Source organism: Schistocerca cancellata, chromosome 5 (assembly GCF_023864275.1).
Source record: "Schistocerca cancellata isolate TAMUIC-IGC-003103 chromosome 5, iqSchCanc2.1, whole genome shotgun sequence".
Taxonomy (NCBI): Eukaryota; Metazoa; Arthropoda; class Insecta; order Orthoptera; family Acrididae; genus Schistocerca; species Schistocerca cancellata.
The window spans coordinates 4,841,154-4,862,612 of NC_064630.1; the positions used below are offsets into that span (position 1 = coordinate 4,841,154).

The 21,459-nt window shown below is 43.3% G+C and overlaps 1 pseudogene; it reads left to right on the forward strand.

Annotated features, from left to right (window-relative positions):
• The first annotated feature begins 20,853 nt into the window (after positions 1-20,853).
• LOC126189283 (5S ribosomal RNA) lies at positions 20,854-20,971 on the forward strand (annotated as a pseudogene).
• The last annotated feature ends 488 nt before the right edge of the window (positions 20,972-21,459 follow it).

A 21,459-nucleotide genomic window follows, 5' to 3' on the forward strand; every position in this document is an offset into this window, starting at 1 on the left:
CTGCTCACGTTTTGATGGGGGATTCCCATTGATGAACGTACGTAAAGAGTCTTTTATAAGTAATTTAACTGTGCTGAAGTACTGAACGTGTCACGAAAGTGTACGTCGCCATTCCTGATTAGACGAATGTAGCCATTTCGCTGTAAAGTGTGAAGTCCTGCCGCAATTGGACAGTCCGTGCGCTTAGCCCCCCAACGCACGACAGTAGGTTCCAGTTTTCGATTTCGGGTCTGCATTTACTTACCAGCGTCCAGTTAAAATAGATGATACTGTGTTATAACTAAACTGGAACAATACACCTGTCTCAACAATTTTGACGAACCAGTTTGGTTGGAGTGTTACTGCGGAAGCTGTCAGCACGTTTGCTGAGTCGAGGTCGGCACGTTTGTGACGGTTGGCTGCACAGAGAGTCCCTGAATTCGGTGCCAAACTTAATGAATATTTTGAGCAGAAATTTCGATATCTTATTTAACTCAGAACTCAAGCTGTTGGTCTGGCATCCACGATACGGATAACGAGAACTATTCTAGAGAAATAAAGTATCTATAATATAAAATACAAATCTTTATACGCACTAGTCAATAGCCTTGCACGTAGTCATGGCTCATGAATATTTCTTTCCAGTCCAACCGTATACTCGGCAATCTGAGTGTAGCGACTTCACATTGCAAAGCAGTAGTCCTTACTCGTTCTGATGCGTAGTAACTCAATCCGTTACACCGGTATTCCAATACGAAAAGTGTGACGTTATATCATTTAGGTATTCTACGTGTTGTACCTGTAAAGCCTCTGAGTTCAGCGCCATCTTTCAGACGTCCACAGTAAGACATTCTATCCACTTGAACAATCAGTGACATTAGCATCTGTTCTCTCGAATGGAGGACATTCTACAATATGTTGCCATTTCGATAAACAATACGTTCCTTTCAAATATTGTTAACATCACTTGCCAGCCTTATTTGGCTATTTTGTTAAACTTCAACGTGAACATTTTAAACTTTTCTAATTGTAAGTTAGCATACTGACTACGTATCTACAGCATTTTTTGAAAAGTGTGCCTCCTGAAGCGAAAAGGTCAGTAGCGTAAAGTGTCATAAGCAAATTCACCACCACCTTACATACTTAACGTGCTGGTAATGATTAGCTCGCCTCTGCAGACGTCTTCTATTATGATGGGCTGAAAACATTGATCTTGAAAGTTATACACCCGCGAAAAAATTGGCATTTTGAATTGTGAATTTCTTTGCGTTGCATAGTGGCCCGAAATTTTGTAATGGAAAGAACTTGAAATTCCCTCTCTGTCTAAACAGAAAAGGATATCACGGAAAATGATGTTTGGTAATTAAATAACGTGCAGATAATGAGCATCAAACAGGCAGCTATGGGACAACTGAGTGTAGGAGAGAGCGACTCGAATGAAAGGTTGTTGTCAACACTGTGCTCAGGTACTAAAAAGCACTCTTCTGGCGCTTTCTGTGCCAACATCAGTGGGGAACGACGGTTGAAGCATTAGGAACCTTGACAGTTACGTCACATATGGGAATACTCGTGGGTACGTCTCGCTGTACAGGAGATGCTGCACTGCGCCAGTTTGACGGGTGAGAGTACAGACAGCTAAGTGGACTGCATGGGTTTCGGCGAGGACCCAGAGAGTGCAGAGGAGGAGGAGGAGGAGGCGGCGGCGCTGACGTACCGTGGCTGGGGTCAGAGCTGGCGCAGCGGTGTGTCGCAGTAGCGGCCGCGCTGTCAGCGGTGACGTCTGGCTGGACTCGCGGAGTTGGCGCGTCCGGTCGGGTCGGGTCCTGTCCCGGGCGCTGCGCCTCTCCTCTCCTCTGCTCGCCGGCTCTGCGCCAGCCACTGCCACTGCCGCCGCTGCTGCTGCTGGAGGGTCCACCCGGCCGCCGCGCACCGGCTGCGCTCACGTCCGCACTGCACGGAGGTCCGCGGAGCACTGGAGAACCGCGCAGTCGCGCCGGCCAGCCAGCCAGCCTCCCTCATCTCGCGGGGCCGCGGCGCGCGCCCCGGCCGGTGCTGCCGCCTGGCGGCACCCGCCCCGCAACAGCGGCGCAACCCCCGGCTCCGCACCTGCCGGCCGCCGGCGACGGCAAGTGTTTCGGCAGCCAACTTTATGAGGCGAGTGGCGCACCTGTCACCGACAACTCGGCCGCTCTTACCGTACTGTCCGATTTTGGATGTCGGCTTTGCCAGCGGAGCAAGGTGGCTATAGATCGTCTAAAATCCGCAAGGAACCTCGTGGACTGTGGCAGAGGGTACTTTGCCTACCACTGTCTCTCTCTCTCTCTCTCTCTCTCTTCATCCTTTGACGTACCAGCCGAAAATGGCGCACGAACGATTCGTGGCAAGCGAGAGTCTGTCTGTAATGTCTCCTTTTTACGGTCTTTTCGGGATGTGTACGCAAGGCCGTTTATACATCGCGTGTGCACCATAGCTCCTATCTACTGTGAGGCCCGTGTTCAGTTATCTTTTTCTTCTTCTTGTGCCTTTATACCGCATCGGCACAGGGTCGGCGTGGTTACTATCGGATTTGGTGTGATTGGTGTAAGGGATCCAGAATGAGATTTTCACCCTGCAGCGGAGTGTGCGCTGATGTGAAACTTCCTGGCAGATTAAAACTGTGTGCCGGACCGAGGTTCGAACTCGGGTAACTCAGATGGTAGAGCACTTGCCCGCGAAACGTAAAGGTCCCGAGTTCGAGTTTCGGTCCGGCACACAGTTTTAATCTGCCAGGAAGTTTCACATCAGCGCACGCTCCGCTGCAGGGTGAAAATCTCATTCTGCTCGTATCTTACTGACAGTACGGAATATGAGGGCACGATCTAGCTGCTGCAAAGTAGCACTGGCGAGGCGAAATGACCGATTGTAGAGATCAGATGCCGTTTAACAAAGTTGTGTTTTGTGGCGCTGTGGAGGGTGTAAGACGAAAATTAATTGATACAAAGTACACAACTATAAATGTGTTCCATTAGAGGAGGGCCGGCCGCGGTGGCCGTGCGGTTCTAGGCACGTCAGTCCGGAACCGCGTGACTGCTACGGTGGCAGGTTCGAATCCTGCCTCGGGCATGGATGTGTGTGATGTCCTTAGGTTACTTAGGTTTAATTAGTTCTAAGTTCTAGGGGACTGATGAACTCAGATGTTGAGTCCCATAGTGCTCAGAGCAAGAGCCATTAGAGGAGGAGTGCAAGCTTCAGACGAAAAGACAAACATTTTGCCCAACGCAAACGAAATGGTTGTATTCTCGTTCATTCCAGCTCCACCATGAGGAAACATGTGGGCAGCGTCAGACGAAAGCTGGACACAGAGTGACGTTACTTTTATGTTACTGCGAAAAAAAAAACTGCGCAATTTCTGTATTCATTTGGTCATGGGAACTAGCGTTTATGGGCTATCATCCAGCTCTCTAGCTTATCATTCATTTTTGTAATGTATCTTAGTAATTAATCGGCATCCTCGTATCATATTGTCTGGTGCTGTTGGTTACAGACTCGGTAACGTCTCGGAATTATTATATCTTAACGTAACTCCTAGACATCCTCTGAATAGATATTAAATATTAAAATAAGTTTACAGCAATCTTCGAAAGAGCTTTATCTACACAAATGCGTGTATAGAGAGCACATTTTCAAGAACATAACTAATCATTCGTCAGCTGCTCAAACTTTTATTAAATAAACCTCTTGGCTAGTTTCGGCAAATTAATTAGCCATCCTCAGAAGAGCACACAATTAAGCTTACATCGGAAAGCTGTCGTCAGGCAAACTCTGGACGATGGAGTCCTTCGTTAAAACTCCATCGTCCAGAGTTTGCTTGACGATTGCTCACCAATATAAGCTTAATTGTATGAGCTGAGGACGGTAAACTAATTTGCCGAAAGTAGTCAAGAAGTAAAGGAAAGATTTTTGCAGCTGATGAATGATCAGTTCTGTTCTTAAAACGTGCCTCAAAGCTGCTCCTTGACATCCATGAATAAAATAAACAGAACGATGTTTACTGCTTAGCGATCAGTCATTACATCAATATACAACCTGCTTCTGTCAGTTTGCGAGGTCGGACGCTTTGAGAGATTTCAACTATCACTTGAGTATCGCTATAAAGACGAAATAGTAATTTACAGTTTAATGGCGGAAATTTCTTTGAGAAGGTTGCGCATATACCAGGAATGCAGCGAGTTTGCGTTTACGATTCCAAACTCGTATACCCGCTCATATTTCTGAGCGAATCCACTCCTCTTGTACCCGATAACAGACGTGACGAGTGGGCTGCAGCAGCGGAGAATCACGGTTCTGGTCTTGGGGCACACGGGGATGGCGAGTTCGGAGCTGGCGTCACAGAACTTGCTGGCGAGCTTAAAGCGAATATTTTCAGACCACTTCTGATCACCGGTCTGCCTGTAGTGCAACGCGTGTCGAAGAGAGTCTAAGTTTTCAGAACGCTTGCGGATCATACTTGGGTACCAGTCCGGTATTCACCTAGTGGGATGTGGGAAACCGCCTAAAAGTCGCATCCAGGCAGCCCGACACAACGACCCTCGTCATTAACCAGCCGCAGGGACTGTATCTGCGTGCCGGGCTGGGGGGGGGGGGGGGGGGAGCGAAGTATCTCACTGTTTTGGAGGCCATGGATGTTTAGTACGCAGTGTTATACAGACGGGTAGGCAATATGTACTCGTGTACTTTAATGTCATACCTTGCTTGCTTAACAATCTGATATGTGAAGGTAAAGTCTACCAAAAATTTTTTCACTAATGTTATCCCAGTTACGCACTTCGAATATGAACCGTTACCTGGACGACACAGGTAGTGCAACTCAATACACAGACACACTACTCGTTGCTTCACAAAATGAAGGCTTCCACGGCGTTTATCTAACCTACATCTGCGTCTATACTTTGCAAACCACCGTTAAGTACATGTCAGAGGGTACCTCCCATTGTACGAATTATTATGGTTTCTTACTGTTCCATTCACGTGTAGAGTGCGGGAAGAATAATTGTTTGAATGCCTCTGTGTGTACAGTAATTAATTTAATCTTATACTCACGATCCCTATGTGAGCGATACTTAGGGCGTAGTAGTATATTCCTAGAGTCGTTATTTACAACCGGTTCTTGAAACTTTGTTGATAGACTTTCTCGGAACAGTTTCAAGAGTGTGCCAGTTAAATTCCTTCAGTATCTCTGTGACACTCTCCCACAGATCAAACAAACCTGTGACCATTCGTTCAGCCCTTCTCCGTGTACGTTCAGTATCCCCTGTTAGTCCTATCTGGTACGGGTCCCCCACACTTCAGCAATATTCTAGAATCGGTCGCACCAGTGATTTGTAAGCAATCTCTTTTGTACACTGACTGCACTTTGATATTGTACTCGTAGAACACTACTTTTTTTCGTTTTGTAAAGTGCAAAATTTTACATTTCTGAACAGTTAGATTAAGTTACCAGTCTCTGCACCACGTTGAAATCTTATCAAGATCTGACTGAATATTTATGCAGCTTTTTTCCGGTAGTACTTCATTCTAGGTTACTGCATCATCTGCAAAAAGCCGGATTGTACTGTTAATATTGTCTGAATGGTCATTAATATACAAATTGAACAGCAAGGGTCCCAACACACTCCCCTAGGGCGCACCTGAAGTTACTTAGACATCTGACCATGGCTCTCCATCCAAGATAACATGCTATGTCCTCCCTACCGAAAGGTCCTCAGTACAGTCACAAATTTCATTTGATACTCCATATCATCGTACTTTTGACAATAAGCTGAGGTACAGTATTGAGTCAAAAGCTTTTCGGAAATCAAGAAACCCTGCAGCTACTTGTTTCACCTGATCCAAAGCTTTCAGTATATCACGTGAGAAACGTGCGGGGTTCAGTCTCAGACGACCGATGTTTTCGAAATCCGTGCTGCTTGACATTGAGGAGGACAATCTGTTCGAGATACCTCATTATGTCATTCTGTTCAAAATGCCTCACTATGTCTGAGCTCAGAGTATGTTCTAAGATTCTACAACAAACCGATACCAAGGATAACGGACGGTAGTTTTGTGGATCACTTCTACAACCCGTCTTGTAGACGGACGCGACTTGTGCCTTTCTCCAAGTACTGGGCACGGCTTTTTGTTCGATGGATCTACGATAGATCATAGATAGAAGAGGGGCTAACTCAGCTGCAGATTTAGTATAGGATGTGATAGGAATGTCATCGGGCGCTGGAACTTCGTTCAATTTTAACGATTACAACTGGTTCTCAACACCACTGACAGTAATACTTACTTCATTTACCTCTTCAGTGGTATTGTAACACCGGAAATGCATATCCTCCTATTTCAATCTATTGCACTATAAATTCGTTTTCCTTATTTTTGTTACCTCAAGATATGACATTTCTGTCTCTTTATATATTGTAATTGTTTTACTGTTTGTATATATATATATATATATATATTTATATATATATATATATATTTATGCATTTATGTTTGTTTTGTGAATATTATTTGTATTTATAAGCTGGGTCTGGCCTAGGGAAAACTATGCTATCTAACGGATACATCGATAGGTCGTGTGTAGGATCTTTGGTAGTGTTAACGCTGTCGCGTGGAGCGCGGGCAGAGAGAGAGTCTGGCGGGAGTAGCGAGTGGAGCAGGTGTGTTGTGTGAAGCTCCCGCGAGTTGCCGCGCTTTCGGGGTTTGGCAGCATGTAATTGCGCTCGACTTGCGATGATAGTTTCCGACGTGGTGTCGCGGACGGGAAGCATTAGGTGGCGCACATCAAGAGCCCGTTTCGTCTGGTGACCGTGTCGAGAAGAAGGCGCGCCAACATCCAGCTTCTGCGAGGGCCGACAATGAGTGATTGTCGCCACCTCCTCGGTCGACGGCTTCAAACCTTCAATCAACCAACAAGGAAGACAGGAAGCACGTAAAGTTTTAGAACTGTATGCCAGACCTCAGATTTTCAAACTTTTAAAATTGTTGCATCACAAAATTACAGCAACTTAGCATGAACCTTTGTTGCTCATTGTCCCAATCGCATTACCAAGCAGGGTCCCTTCCTTTTCCGAAATGAACCCGAGTGTCGTTGAAATTCAGACGCCAGCATTAAAGGACAATATAATTCAATTTCGCTGCTTTAATTTCAAAGTTCAGTTAAAGTATTCATAGCTGGCTACAATATTTAGATTACACAAGCACAAATTAAGAGTGCGAGTTTTGTTACCGTATTTTAGCTTACCTGTGACTGCAGCTCAGCTTGGTACGTACTAAATTTTACTATTGTTAATTGTTCAGAATCATTTAATTCAAGTTCAAAGTTAAATCTCTTATTTCTAAATTGCGTAGATTCAAGTAGCTTTTGAAATGATTGTTGAGGTAGTCCAAGACTAACCGTATTTTACTGAATTTCGATGTGCTTCAGAAAGAAAGCTCACTATTAACTTGAGTCACTAAATTACCTTTCGATTTTCCGGTTTTTTAACTCTATTGCTAAATTAAGTCAGAGTGTAGCGAAATTTATTACTTCTGACAAACTTTCAGTTTTCACACTACACTTGTCAACCTTCAGTTGCCACGCTTCTGGTACTAATTATATGTGTAATAATCTTTCTTTTTCAGTTACTATAGTACTTGTCCTTAGGACTGGCGACCGTAATTTCCCCCAAATCTCAAATATCTAATTACCGCTAGTTGATTGTGAACGTAACAGCCGCACATTTACTTTCTTTATTAACTTTACCCCTTATTCACCCGTTTGATTAGCATTTTTCCTTTCATTTAGATGTAACCCTTTCCTCCCTCTTTGCCGACAAATTAACCTCGGTGACGACTGCTTTTCCCAAATTTCCATTAGGCACACGCGGTTTAATTTTTCACTGTCATTAAGGTCGATAAGTGAGGGGGAGGTTACAGTATGACAGTATGACAGTATGAATTGGGGCAATTCTCATGAGGTGTCCTATGTACAGAAACATTTGAAAACGGAGTTAACCATTTCAGCTTTTGTTTTGCTATCGTCAGTGCCAGTTCTCGTCTCATTCGCTGGGGCTTGACACTAACTTCGGTGCCACTAACAGCCTTTGCGTAAGTCCAGAATTTCCGTGGGTTCTGCTACGTCAGTCACTGAAGGCACCACCCATTGCTCTCTTCACAGCCAAACGCGTTTCATTCACCATCTCTCTATATGTAGCCCTCCTTTTACACTTATTATGCAGTAATCTCTGTTTCTTTAGAGGTTTCTTTACAGTGACTGTACGCTACGGAGTTTCCCTCCCATTGTGGACTGTTCCACTGGGTATAGATCTATCCAGTGCAAGGTCAACTATTCTTTTAAACTTTAGGCCCCTGTGCCGATAGTTTCAAGTTCCTCATTGAGATAAGACACTACTGACTTTTCATCTTGTTTACTGAACATGTATATCTTCCTGCTTGGTTTAGTTGTCCTTTCTACTTTGGAAATCATTGTTGCCACAGCCGCGTCATAGTCACTGAAACCAGTTTCAGTGTGAATGTCCTCAGAGACATCAGGTCTATTTGTTGCCATCAGATCCAAAATACTTCCACTATCAGTGGGGTCCTAACTATCTGTTCTAGGTAGTTTTTAGAGAACGCATTTAGCAAAGTTCCACAGGATGTCTTATCAAGCACACCACTAACAAAACTGTAATTTTCCCAATTAACTGTTAGATGATTAAAGTCTCCACCAGTCATTACGATATGATTGGGGAACTTACACAGAAGTGAACCTAGGGTTTCTCTAAAGTTTTCGGTTACATCAGGAGATAAATCTCGTGGGCGATAGAAGGATCCAGTTATCAGTTTATGCCCCACGCTGATACTGAGTGCCGGCCGCTGTGGCCGAGCGGTTCTGGGCGCTGCAGTCTGGAACCGCGCTGCTGCTACGGTCGCAGGTTCGAATCCAGCCTCGGGCATGAATGTGTGTGATGTCGTTAGGTTAGTTAGGTTTAAGTAGTTCTAAGTCTAGGGGACTGAGGACCTCAGATGTTCAGTCCCATAGTGCTCAGAGCCATTTGAACCATTTGATACTGAGTCTTGACCAAACAATCCCACATGCAGCTTCAATTTCTGTCTCGGAGGATTTGAGTTTTTTGTCTACTGTGACAAATACACCACCTCTACTTCCTATTTGCCCATTTTTTCCATATAAACTTAAATTTTTTCCCTAAATCTCACTGCAATCAATTTTAGATTTCCACCAGCTTTCTGTACCTAGTATCTTTTGAGCTTTACTGCTTTTCATGTGTGTCAAACTCTGGCACTTTTTTTGCGAATGCTTCGGCTGTTTACCATTGGAATTTTAATACTCTTACCTATGGGAGAGACTTCTTTCGATCTTACACTGATACTTCTAGTTTTCGTTTTCGGTTTTCGTTTCTTGGACGTTTAGGCCATGTTATGATCCATGTTTCTACGCTTATCGTTTCGTCTCCTAATGATGAAGACATAGTAAGAAGTTATAGAGGGTCAGATATTACTTTCAAACTCAAACGGACTCAGCAGGCGGAACTGTTCACACTTAGCCACTTAACGGTTTAGTCGCTACGTCACCAAAACGCTTCCTAAGACAGGAGAGTCGCGTCACCGTGTGTTATGGAGTTTGTAGTGGGGAGGAGTTGCAGCTGATTGCTTTATATACCATTAAGCCCCTCAACGTCCTTCATTTCTGTCTAGAGAAACCGGAAAATCTGGAAGTAACAGATCATGCACTGGGACCAGGGAAACACCAAATCCGTTTCCTGACACTACATTTTTATGACGATGCTAGGACGTACGTAAAGAGAGGCCACAGCTATTCAAAACAAAAAACCAACTGTGACAGAAAAGAACAGAGACTGAAATTTGGCAAGTTATGGGTCTTATGTGGTCTGGCCACGGTAGATTTCTGTAGCCTAATTTTTATTGGCTTACAATCGCCCTTAGACAGTCTGTTTTTTAACATTCTTTGATATAAGAGCACGCTCTTATCTCGCGTTTACTTGGCTTGCTATTTCGGATGTTTTTACACGAAGTAAAACATGAGTGCTTGAAAAGGCACGTATAGAAAAGATTTGAAAAGTAATCCTAGTCGTGCAAAAATCGCTCCGATTGCTAACGGAGCAAGTTAATAAAAAAAATGGCTCTGAGCACTATGGGACTTAACTCCAGAGGTCATCATTCCCCTAGAACTTAGAACTAATTAAACGTAACTAACCTAAGGACATCAAACACATCCATGCCCGAAGCAGGATTCGAACCTGCGACCGTAGCGGTCACGCGGTTCCAGACTGTAGCGCCTAGAACCGCTCGGCCATCACGGCTGGCAGAGCAAGTTAATACATTTAATTTCGTTAAAATGAGAGTGTTTCGACATCGGTGAAAAAAGGCCAACTGTACTGTGCTGGCATTGCCGATTAAAGTTTTGTTCAGTTTCAGTATTAAAATATACAGGTTGAAACTTCAAACAACATTTTGCAATCTGGCGGCAGCTATAATACAGGCAATTACATTATACCTTTTTGTGACTTGTAGGTCGGCGTTTTTCTGCTGTAGTACGTAGAATTTTTGCGATATATTTTAATTTCGCTTTTTGGTGCACGTTGAGGCGTAGCGCCGTATAACGATCCTGCCTTGGAGGCGGTTAAGTGGGAGATGTGTCTCAGAGATGGAGAGTGACAGATGGTGACGCGAGACTGGACGCGCACGTAGTTTATGTACCGGCCGATAGAGGACAGTATTGGAGAGGGGGACTGTGATCTTATTTTCGATTCTGCCCACTAGAGAGCACTAAAGTAATAGAATGTTTTTCATAAACTGTTATAGTATTTTCATAAAGAGTTTTTATGTCTTTTTATGTATGTAAAATGTTATAAATGTGTTTTAGAAGTATGAATGATGTGTGAGTGTGGTTTAAGGTTAATATGAAGATAATTGTTTAACGAGTTACCTAGTAGGATTTAGCTTGGGAACATTTCGAAGAAGTATGGATATGGACAAAGGGGATTTTTGTAGAATAGATTTGTAAAGTAAGTTTATGGTAAAGGGAAAGTTAATTCAGGTATAAATAACAATAGTAAATTATGCATAAGAAAAACTTCAGCATATTAGATAATTACGTCGCTAAAAAGTGCAGTCGTCAGGTTTACTATTTTGCGGTTGGTTATTGATGAAAAGCACTAACTGACGCGGGAGAATGTTGTTTTGCTATTGGCTGTTGAGTAAACCGACCAACGGTAAATCAGTATTCTTCGCGCGCCTTTCTCTGCTGGTAGAGAAGACTTAGACTATTCTGGAGAAGAGTTGGAGCCTAGCCATGAAACAGTTCGGACGCGTGTAGTAGTAGTTCCGATGGAAACGATATGTTGACCGATCTAGCAGTGTTTCATACATCAAAAGTGTGGTAAAGTGACGGCATAATTATTCCGATGGGCGTGTAGAAATTTCGGAATTTTAAGTGAATTTTGTGACGAGAAAAGACATATATTCCGCTTGGCGAATTGAGCAGGTCGGTGGCTAAAAACTGTGACTGCATTTGGTACCGACAGACTTAATATTTGGCGAGCATTCTCAATCAGTATTTTTGTAGCTATTAAGTTTTCGGGAAATGCAACACCATAAACTTGCTAACGTGAGCCAAAGGGATTGTGAGTGAGTGTGTTAAGACTAGCACGAGCTTGGCAGTGATACTTGTCCACCTAAGTTTCAGAATATATTAATTGAGGACAAAATTTCCAACCTTTCATTTCGTGTGAAAACTTTCTCCCGAAACGCAGATTAGCGACTTAAATTGCAGCCTGGTTCACGTCGAAGTACAGTAGGTTTCACTCGGCTTTCCTACTGATGATATGCTGAGACAATGTTCACAGGTAAATGCAGGTACGTCGTAAAGCGACGGAAAGAACCGCGCCGCCGCAACGTCTTTATAATGAAGCTTTTGTCGAAAAAAATCGACTATTATTTCAGAATGCTGCCATCTTGTTAAAAAACATTTTTTTTAAAATATTCCGATCTACTACATTAGACAATGTCATCGATGTCAAAGTAGTTTTTTAAATCTTGTTCTAGGCTGAAAACTGTGGCGGTCAGAACTCCCACTAACCGCCTTCGCACTCTGGAAAGACATTTCATCGATTTTGTGTAGTGTCCTCTGGATGCAAGTTTTTTATACTTAAAAAATATGAAATTCACTTTGTCGGTTTTGTAATTTGTACTGAGAAAACCATCATGAATATCGGTTCCAAAATCACCCTGATCTACCCACTTAATGCTAATAAAGAAAACAGCAATAACTGTTACACACCACAATATTCAATACAGGTCGGCGCAACTCCGCGACCTTTTGAAGCATGCTGGTACCAAAGCGACCCAACTCTTGCGTAGATACGTATTGTTGTGACTTGGCAAGACAGCCAAGCCACTATGAGAGGAAGCCGAAAGGCACGCGTTTAAGCTCACGCAGGCTGGCGTGAGGTCTGGAACAGGACTAGGACTTTATAGTAGCAAGGAAAGTACGTAGCTTCTGGAATACTTAACTTTAATCCATAATTGGTGAACATCGCTCTTGACGGTGCATGTTTTATAGCATCAATAGTAACTGGTAATGGCGCCTTGCTAGGTAGTAACAAATGACGTAGCTGAAGGCTATGCTAACTATCGTCCCGGCAAATGAGAGCGTAATTTGTCAGTGAACCATCGCTAGCAAAGTCGGCTGTACAACTGGGGCGAGTGCTAGGACGTCTCTCTAGATCTGCCGTGTGGCGGCGCTCGGTCTGCAATCACTGATAGTGGCGACACGCGGGTCCGACGTATACTAACGGGCCGCGGCCGATTTAAAGGCTACCACCTAGCAAGTGTGGTGTCTGGCGGTGGCACCACACGTATAAACAGTTCGGCTTGCTGACCTAGTATGGGTTTGAAACTACTACCGGAGCCTTTATAGCTTATGATGATGTCTCCAGCCTTCGGAGACGAAACGTTAGCTTCAGGAACATGACCTACACGTCTCAGCTGACTCTGACTCCAACCAGAACATAGTTTAAGAGACGGAAATGCTAAGGCTCAGTCGACGGACTCGCACACGCCTAGTGAACATTCGCGCGCCAGAGATCATCGCCCTCGGTTTAGTGTCTGTGCCGTCGTGTTTGTGCCTCAGTGTTTTTCGCCGCCCACGCTCCTTCGTTCACATGTGTCGTCTACCTCGTCAGTGTTTGTGCACAGTGCCGACAGTTTTCTTGTTTGTTTCATCGAGAGTGAACGGCTTCATGTTTTTTAATTATTGTATCTACTGTTTTTTAACCACCAGTCTGTTACTTTTCTGTCTCCCTTTCTCTTTTATTGTACTGCTTATGGCTGAAGAGCGGAGTAAACTTTTCCGCTGCCAGCCCACCTTGTATGAGGTGTTCAAATTACAACGAAGAAAAAAAAAAAAGGCTCAGTCGAGAGACAGTGGAGGTCAGTGAAGCGAAATGTGATGAAGAAGGCGAGGCTTTCCGGTTAGATCATCAGAGGCATCAACAACAAAAAATGGTTCAAATGGCTCTGAGAACTATGGGACTTAACATCTATGGTCATCAGTCCCCTAGAACTTAGAACTACTTAAACCTAACTAACCTAAGGACAGCACACAACACCCAGCCATCACGACGCAGAGAAAATCCCTGACCCCGCCGGGAATCGAACCCGGGGGCATCAACAACAGCAAAAAACAGTAGACCGGGAGTAGGACCCGCTATGAATAGGAAGGTATGGCAGAGAGTGAGTTACTGTGAACAGTACAGCTATAGGGTTGTTCTCATCAGAATTGACAGCAAACCAGCACCGACAACGAAAAAATATGAGGGCACTGAATGGGTAATTCAGCGCGTAAAGGTTGAAGAAAATCTAATAATCATGAGGGGCTGGAATGCGGTTGTAGGGGAAGGAGTAGAAGAAAGAATGTCGGTACTAGGAATGAGAGAGGAAAAAGACTAATTGAATCCTGCAACAAATTTCAGCTAGTAATAGAGAATACTTTGTTCAAGAGTTACAAGACGAGAAGGTATACTTGCAAAAGGCCGGGCGATTCGGGAAGCGATTCGGAAATCAGATACTGGATTTTAAGGCGTACCCACGAGCAGATACAGACACAGATCACAATTCAGTAGTGCTGAAGAATAGGCTGAAGTTTAGGGGACTGGTGAGGAAGAACAAATGCGCAAAGAACTGGGATACGGAAGTCCTCAGGAATGAAGAGATAAGCTTGCACTTCTGTAAGTCGCATATATGTACATTATTGAATAATCACTTTCTGAATATAGCAGGTGAACTAAATAGAAACTTAGTCCAAACAGGGAATCATATAGCGCTCGTAGAAAAAAGTGTTCCGAGACTGTTACCTGAAATGCTCCTCCATGATACTGACAAGAGGGAGATTGAGTTAATAATTAAATCACTAAAGACCAAGAACTCTCATGGATATGACGGGGTATCTAGCAGAATACTGAAGTATTGTTCTATGTATGTTAGCCCAGAGCCTAGCCATATCTGTATCTTTTCCTTTAGGAGTGGTCGGTTTCCTGACCGATTAAAGTACTCGGTACTGAAGCCACTTTATAAAAAGGGAGACAGGGATAATGTTGACAATTATAGACCTATTTCTATGCCATCGGTGTTTGCTAAAGTTATCGAGAGGGTTGTATATACAAGGTTACTGGAGCATTTAAATTCACATAATTTGCTGTCAAATGTACAGTTTTGTTTTGGAAATGGCTTAACAACTGAAAATGTTATATTTTCTTTTCTCTGTGATTTTTTCGACGGATTAAGTAAAAGGTTGCGAACGTTAGGTGTTTTCTTTGATTTAACGAAGGCTTTTGACTGTTGACCACAAAATATTACAGCAGAAGTTGGACCATTATGGAGTAAGGGGAGTAGCTTGCTATTGGTTCGCCTCTTACTTTAAGATCTGAAAGCAGAAGGTAATTCTCCGCAATATTGCGAATGGTAGTGATGTTCAGTCCCAATGGGGCACAGTGAAGTGGGGTGTTTCCCTAGGGTTGGTGCTGGGGCCACTGCTGTTTCTTATTTGTATGAATGATATGCCTTCTAGTATTACAGGTGATTCAAAAATATTTCTGTTTGCTAATGACACCAGCTTGGTAGTGAACGATCTTGTGTGTAATATTGAAACAGTATAAAATAATGTAGTTCATGAAACAACCTCGTGGCTTGTGGAAAATAAATTGACTCAGGTTTTACAGTTTCTAACTCACAATTCAACAAGAACTGATATTTTGATCAGACAGAATGGGCATATTATAAGCGAGACGGAACAGTTCAAGTTCCTAGGCGTTCGGATAGATAGTAAGCTGCTGTGGAAAGCCCATGTTCAGGATCTTGTTCAGAAACTAAATGCTGCTTTATTTACCATTAGAACAGTATCTGAAATAAGTGACATTTCAACACGAAAAGTAGTCTACTTCGCATATTTTCGTACGCATATGGTATTATTTTTTGGGGTAATTCTTCTAATTCAAAAAGGGTATTTTTGGCTCAAAAACCGGCTGTTCGAGCTATGTGTGGTGTAAGTTCGAAAATCTCTTGTCGACCCCTATTCAATAGTCTGGGAATTTTGACATTGCCCTCACAATATATATTTTCTTTGATGTCGTTTGTTGTTAGCAATATTAGCTTATTCCCAAGATTTAGCAGCTTTCACTCAGTTAATACTAGGCAGAAATCAAATCTGCATGTGGAATGGACTTCCTTGACTCTTGTGCCGGCAGGGTTGGCCGAGCGGTTCTAGGCGCTACAGTCTGGGACCGTGCGACCGTTACGGTCGCAGGTTCGAATCCTGCCTCGGGCATGGATGTGTGCGATGTCCTTAGGTTAGTTAGGTTTAAGTAGTTCTAAGTTCTAGGGGACTGATGACCTCAGACGCTAAGTCCCATAGTGCTCAGAGCCATTTGAACCATTTTTTTGACTCTTGTGCAGAAAGGAGTGCAGTATTCTGCTGCATCCATTTTCAATAAGCCTTTATAGAACTCAATAAGACTTTATAGAACTCAAAAATCTTAGCAGTAGCCCAAACACTTTTAAGTGTAAACTGAAGAGTTTCCTCATGGTTCACTCCTTCTATTCTGTCGAGGAGCTCCTGGAAGAGCTAAAAAATTAAGTAAATTCCAGTGTTACATTGTTGATTTTCCTTATATAAACTTACGGCTTGTCGCCTGACTATGTTTCTTATGTTTCATTTTATCTGTTTCTACAATCGTGTTATAATTTCCTGAATTGACTCGTTCCATGACCATGGAGACTTCTCCTTAATGTGGTCCCACAGAACAATAAATAAATAAATAAATAAAATAAATAAGGCTATAGGTACTGAGATATTGAATAGCTCGGTAGGCATTTCAGTTGAAGTTGGAAAAAAATATAGTTACAATCAAGGTAACTGCGAAAAAATCATGGAGTTGGTCGATGAAAGAAGGAAGTACAAAAATGTTCAGAGAAATTCAGGAATACAGAAATACAAGTCATTTAGGAATGGAATAAATTGGAGGGTATGGAAGGTTCAAAAAATGACTGCCTGAGAAATGTGAAGAAATCAGAAAAGAAATGATTGTCGGAGGGACTGACTCAGCATATGGAAAAGTCAGAACGACCTTCGCCGAAATTAAAAAATCAAATGGTTCAAATGGCTCTGAGCACTATGGGACTTATCGAAAGCAAGGGCGATAGCATTAAGAGAGCAATGAGAATATCATTGTTAGAGGAGAGAGCAGATACGTGGAAAAAGGTCACTGATGGCCTCTAAGAGTTGGAAGACCTGTATGATGACGTGATAAACAAGAAACAGGAGTCGATATAGAGGAGATAGGGGATTCAGTATTAGAATCAGAATGTAAAAGAGCTTTGAAAGACTCGAGACCAAATGAGAAAGACTAAATAGATACCTGAGTTATAACTTTCTCTGAGAATTTTTAAATCATTGTGCGCAGTGACAAGAAAACGACCATTCACGCTGGTGTATAGAACGTATGAGTCTGGCGACATACCATGTGACTTTCGGGAAACCATCATCCACATAATCCCGAAGACAGCAAGAGCTGACAAGTATGAGAATTACTACACAATGAGCTTAACAGTCCATTCATCCTAATTGCTGCAAGTTATATACACAAGAATGCAAAAGAAAACTGAGGATGTGTTAGATGACGGTCAATTTGTCTTTAGCAAAGTTACAGCTACCAGAGAGGCAGTTCTGACGTTGCGGTTGATAATGCAAGGAAGACTAACGAAAGATAAAGACACGTTCATGGGATCTGTCGACCTGGAAAAAGGGTTGGACAATGCCAAATGGGGCAAGATGTTCGAAACTCTGAGAAAAACAGGGATGAGGCATAGGAAAAGACGGGTAAGATACAATTTGTACAAGAGCCAAGAGTGAATGATAAGACTGTAAGACCAAGAACGAGGTTGTCGGATTAAGAAGGGTGTAAGACAGGCATGTGGTATTTCGCCCCTACTGTTCAATCTTTACACCGAAGGAGCAATGACGGAAATAAAAGTAAGATATAGAGTGGAATTAAAACTCAAGATGAAAGGATATCAATGATAAGATTCACTGATGACATTATTAAGAGCAGTGAATGTGAGGCATAAAGGTAGGATCTGCTCAATAGAATGAGCAACCTAATGAGCAAAGAACATGATGGACTGAGAGTAAATAAAAGAAATACAAAAGCAATGAGAAGTAGCAGAAATGAGAACAGCGAGAAACTTAACATAGGGTTTGATGATGACGAAGTAGATGAAGTTAAGGAATTCTGCTACCTAGGCAGCAACATATCCAATGACGGACGGAGCAAGGACATTAGAAGAAGACTAGCACTGGCTAAAAGGGCATCCCTGGCCGAGAGAAGTCTACTGGTATTAGAAAGTAGACCTTAATTTGAGGAAGACATGTCTGAGAATGTACGTTTGGAGAACAGCATTGTATGGGGGTGAAACATGGACTGTGGGGCACACAACAGAAACGAAGCATTTGGGACTTGTTGCTACAGAAAAATATCGGGAAGTATGTGAGCTGACAAGAGATGCAATGAGGAGCTCCTCCGCAGAATCTGTGAGAAAAGGAATGTGTGGAGAACACTGATAAGGAGAACGGACAGGATAGTAGGTTTATTTCATGGGATGGCTAGGGCCTCCCGTCGAGCAGACCGTTCGCCGGGAGCCGGCCTTTCAGTTTGTCGCCACTTCGGTGACCTGCAGTCGATGAGGATGATAGGATGATAGCACAACACCCAGTCCCTGCGCGGAGAAAATTCTCCGACCCAGCCGGGAATCGAACACAGGCACAGAGGATTGGCAATCCGTCACGCTGACTGTTCAGCTACCGGGGGCGGACAGATAGCAGGTAGGACATCAGTTAAGACATCACGGAGTAATTTCCATAGTACTAGAGGGAGCTGTAGAGTGTAAAAACTGCAGAGGAAAACAGAGTTTCGAATACATCCAGCAAGTAATCGAGGATGCTGTTTGCAAGTACTGAGATGTAGAAGCTGGCACAGGAGAAGAATTCGTCTGTTGGGAAAACTTAATGTTGTGTGTAACTAATGAAGACTAAAATCTATAACTACAACTTGAGAGCCGGCCGCGGTGGTCATGCGGTTCTAGGCGCTGCAGTCCGGAACCGCAGGACTGCTACGATCGCAGGTTCGAATCCTGCCTCGGGCATGGATGTGTGTGCTGTCCTTAGGTTAGTTTGGTTTAAGTAGTTCTAAGTTCTAGGGGACTGATGACCATAGATGTAAAGTCCCATAGTGCTCAGGGCCATATCAACCATTTTTTTAGCATACAAACGTATACGTAATGATTAAATATCAGTACATGCGTGATTGCGTTAGAACGTGGCTGGAAAATAGTCTAGTGTACAGAGCTGTAGGAGTAATGTAAATTTAGATTGATATGTCACTGCGAACTACCATAGTTCGATGAAACTTAAGACTGTACATATAAAGCAGTTCTACAGTACAGTAGAGTAGGTAACGTAAAAAAAGGAGAAAGAAGCGAAATGATATGAATAAGGATGACACTTTCATTCAAACACAATAATTGCACTCAAATCACCGCGATTTATGATGGTCCCTTGTAAATTACAAAAGGCTGGATACGGTTCTTAACAGGACGTGCGATCACCAAGGACAGCAGTGCATCGCTGAAAACAAACATGTGATAAATGAGCAAACATACATAAGTACAGAGTCCCTACTGCACTTAATACAAGGGTAATCCCAAAATTAAGGTCTCCTATTTGTTTATAAGTACATAGACCTGTTTATTTCTACAATGATTTACATCAGTTTACAGCTTGAACATTTAGCTATTTTTCGACATAATCACCATTTCTGTCGATGCATTTTTGTAGACGCTGTGGCAGTTTTTGTACGCCCATGTCATACCAGCTGGCCGCATGATGAAGAAGGATGCCGCCATTGGCGTGATTGTTGCTTGGTGTCAGGTGTAAAGTGGTATGCCCAGGTTTCGTCACCCGTGACAATTTAGTCCAGAGAGTTGTTCTGTTCGGCTGCAAGGCGGTGAAGAAATGCGCGGGAAGCATCAACTCGTTGCCGCATGTGGTCCTCAGTCAGCATGCATGGCACCCATCTTGCCCACACCCTCCGGTAGTTCAATTTTTCCGTTAAAATTCTGTGAGCGGCGCTGCCTGAAACCTGAGGAACCAACGTGCAGAGATCATCCAGGGTGATCCGCCGATCCTCTGCTCAACCTTCAACACTCCTCAGAAATTGACGGTCTGCCGCTCCTTTGTTCTTCGTGAATTTCGGTCCGACCAGCTGAAAACTCTTTAAACCACTTACGGACATTTTTGACATCCATGCACGACTCACAATACATTTCCGTCAATTGACGATGGATTTCAATCTGCGCAGTGCCCCTTGCGCTAAAAAACTGCGCTCAATTCGCACTTGGCGGTAACATCCAATGGGAGCTCCATTCTCAACAGCTGCCAAGCCAAGACTGAGCGCCTCAGCGCGGCGTGCGCATGTTTACACACAGCGCGTCAAGCACTCTTCATAAGAGTGTGACCAACTGCCACACAAACAGAGTTCTGTGCTTATAAAAAAATAGGAGACCTTACTTTTGGGATTACCCTCGTAAAAGAATTGCTAAGATAAAAAGGTTTTTACTTATCTCATCTCTCCACCCTTTCGCCTTCTGGACACACACACACACACACACACACACACACACACACACACACACACACACACACACACATATATATATATATATATATATATATATATATATATATATATATATATATATATATATATATATATATATATATATATGAATACACAGACAGATCACAGATATCTCAAAAATTTACTCTCGAAAGCTGGCAATAACATTCGATCTTTGACCATAACATCCGACAGTTTGCAACACAAACCAAAACATTCAATCAAAACAAGTGTTCAGTTCGTAGTGCTGTGAAATGTGAAAAACAGAAATCCCAAGTGGCAATTATAAGAAGAGGAGCAGCACCAAAAATGGAACAGAAACATCATACATCGTATGTAGAAAATCGTCCGCGCAACCTGTAAGTAGAATTTACAATATTAATACGTCATAGAAAAAAGCACCACCAGACTTATTTATAACATTTAGATACATTGCCCCAAAATGTAAACTGAATAGTAAAAATATGTACGTATTCCAGGCCACTGAAGATGCCTTGTAAAGAATAAAGGCGAAATGCGTACGTCACGAAAATTGTGTTTTATTCAGCTGCAGTTAGACGGTCCAAAAGTAAAAATTATCAATACATCGTATTATTTTTAGGCCAACGACCTTGCCGCAGTGGTAACACCGGTTGCCGTCAGATCACCGAAGTTAAGCGCTGTCGGGCTGGGCTAGCACTTGGATGGGTGACCGTCCGGTCTGCCGAGCGCTGTTGGCAAGCGGGGTGCACTCAGCCCTTGTGAGGCAAACTGAGGAGCTACTCGGTTGAGAAGTAGCGGCTCCGGTGGCGTAAACTGACATACGGCCGAGAGAGCGGTGTGCTGACCACGTGCCCCTCCGTATCCAGTGACGGCTATGGCCCGAGGATGACACGGCGGCCGGTCGGACCGTTGGGCCTTCATGGCCTGTGCGGGAGGAGTTCAGTTAGTTAGTATTGTTTAGAGTATATTCGTCAAACGTTTGAACTGTTAACGTCCAGTGGTTTAACTGTACTACAGGATAGTACAGACATAGTTTCAAACAATGTTACTATTGAAACTTCCTGGCAGATTAAAACTGTGTGCCGGACCGAGACTCGAACTCGGGACCTTTGCCTTTCGCGGGTAAGTGCTCTGCCAGCTGAGCTACCCAAGCACGACTCACGCCCCGCCCTCACAGCTTTACTTCTGCCAGTACCTCGTCTTCTACCTTCCAAACTTTACGGAA